This window comes from Octopus bimaculoides, chromosome 14 (assembly GCF_001194135.2).
Source record: "Octopus bimaculoides isolate UCB-OBI-ISO-001 chromosome 14, ASM119413v2, whole genome shotgun sequence".
Classification (NCBI taxonomy): Eukaryota; Metazoa; Mollusca; class Cephalopoda; order Octopoda; family Octopodidae; genus Octopus; species Octopus bimaculoides.
The window spans coordinates 59,562,811-59,565,143 of NC_068994.1; the positions used below are offsets into that span (position 1 = coordinate 59,562,811).

At 40.2% G+C, this 2,333-nt stretch overlaps 1 protein-coding gene across 2 annotated transcripts in view; it reads right to left on the minus strand.

Annotated features, from left to right (window-relative positions):
* The window catches only part of LOC106878003 (uncharacterized), a 16,925-nt gene extending 14,740 nt beyond the window's left edge, over positions 1-2,185 (minus strand). Inside the window, exon 1 of one of the 2 annotated variants that reach the window (XM_014927078.2) lies at positions 1,701-2,185. The gene's annotated coding sequence lies outside the window, so the exon portion shown is untranslated. The remainder of the gene's footprint in view (positions 1-1,700) is intronic. The other variant, XM_014927079.2, reaches the window with a different exon arrangement.
* Between the last annotated feature and the right edge of the window lie 148 nt (positions 2,186-2,333).

Genomic DNA, 2,333 nt, shown 5'->3' on the forward strand with positions numbered 1-2,333 from the left:
AGTTTTCGATTTTATTTCTCTCTAACTGGTCCCCCAATCGTAACCAGCTTCTGTTTGCTGAGAACGTTACCGTTGTACCTCATAATATAGGGGTTTCTAATTCAGGTTCAAGGCTAAGAATTGCCACAAGGAGGGAGTTTTCTCGTCTCCATCGCCATCAGTCCTTCACAGGTTCTAAATTTTATCGACCTCGAAAAAAATAAAAAGTTAAGATGACTTTGGCGGGATTTGAACACAAAGCAGATAGAGTGTGGAGAAAGATATATCAGAAAGCAACCCTGGCCCCCCTTCTGCCAGCCCGCTGCCGATGCAGTTTGGAGAACAGTTGTGCCTTTTGAAGTTTAGGCACGAGTCATTATTCCTCCTCGACTGATTCAATGGCCCAAGTACATTACTGGTACAAATTAATGCTGATATAATTCAAGAGAAAGTAGACTACGGAGGAATTAAAGCCAAAGTCGCCTCTGGCGGAATTCTATTCCAAGTCGTTTATTGAGATACAGCTAACATCAAATTCCAATTTGCATTTGGAATTCATGTTCTACAAAAGATAAATGATAAAAGGTTTATTACAGGGTCGTAGCTTTTAGCAGGTGATAATATTTTATGTCCAAAAAGATGGAATGGAAACTCTTCGAGAAAACCAAATGTAGAACAATAGGTGCAGGCGTGGGGGTGTGATAAGAAGCTTGCTTCCTAACCACATGGTTCTGTGTTCAATCCTACTGCGTGACACTTTGAGAAAGTGTCTTCTACTATAGCTTTGGGACGACCAAAGCCTTGTGAATGGATTTGGTTGACGGAAACTAAAAGAAGCCCGTCGTATATATGTATGTATATATATATCCCATGTGGGATATATATGGAAAGAAGTGTAAGAAAAAGAACTGATAAAAAATTTTTTCGTACTAAAATGAAGAGCGGTTATATGTGTGTGTGTGTGTGTGTGTGTGTGTGTATGTGGTCACTGCTTGACATCCGGCATTGGTATGTTTATGTCCCTGTAATTTAGCGGTTCTGCTAAAGAGACAGCTAGAATAAGTACCAGTTAAAAAAAAAAAAAAGAACAAATAACGGCGTGGTGTCATTCGACTAAAAAATTCTTCAAGGCGGTGCCCCAGCATGGCTGCAGTCTAATGACTGGAGACAAGTAAAAGATGAAAGATACCACTGACAAGTCTTTCGACCCCCGCCCCCCACCCAAAGAATCAAGCTGAAGAGTTTTGTTATGGGCGAGTTTTGTGAAAGTTCAACATTTTAATGGTTGCATCGCCAAATGTACTGTTATATTCAGTGAGACTACTGACGTTAACCATGGATAAGGACCATGAATAGGTGGATAGGGGCCATGAACAGGTTGATAGGGGCTATGGATAGGTGGATAGGGGTCATGGTTAGGTGGATAGGGACCATGAATAGAGAAGTGGTGGCGTGCATTGCGGCAAACAATGTCTCCCGCTGAGTTATGTAACCGGAAGGAGAGTAGGAGGAGGAGAAGTGAAAGAATAGGAAGAAGAGAAAGAAGAGGAAGAAAAGAAAGAGGACAAATAGTTGTGGAAGAAGGAGACGAAGAAAAAGAAGAGAGGGGGATGGAGAAGGAGGTGGGGTGAAAGCTGACAAGAAGAAAAGAAAGAAAATAGAAAGAAGAAAAGGAAAAAAAGGGATGGAAGTCGAAGAAAATCAAGTAATTCATTTCTTACCGTCTCTTTTGGGTGTCACAGTGTTGTGTCACACTCTTGTAGGTTCCACAGTGCCGTAGGTGCCAGGGGATTGATCAAGCGATGGGTTGATATTCCTGGCAGAAGTTACCAAAGTTGGAATCAATGCTTGGTTTTCATTTGAAGCTCTGGTTTTCCTGCAACCAATTTCAGTGAATCAGTGCAAAGTGTAAATAGATGTGTATGTGCGTGCATGTATGTGTGTGTGTGTGTGTTGCTAATCAACATCCCTCCCTTTAAATGTGGTTTAGTTTTACAGTAGGAATAATAACAGGACATAACAACAGATGTCTTTCGAGTAAGGACGAATAAAATGAAGCTGGCGTATATGGAAATAAGGCCTTACAACCGGGATACAAGATTTCACAGGCACAGGGAGGAATAACGATGTTACACACACAACGGCCGCCCAAGATTAAAACAAAATATCATTTTACACGAGAATTCGCTAATAGACAAATGTTGAAAAAAAAAACAAAAAAAAAACGGTGATTTTAACTCACAGCATTCAACTATTAAACAGTCATAATTCGAATGAACAAATTAAATTGAATATTAAGTATTTATGGAAATTTGATTCACTGAGGGATGACTTTTGGCCAGCCCTGTAAATAT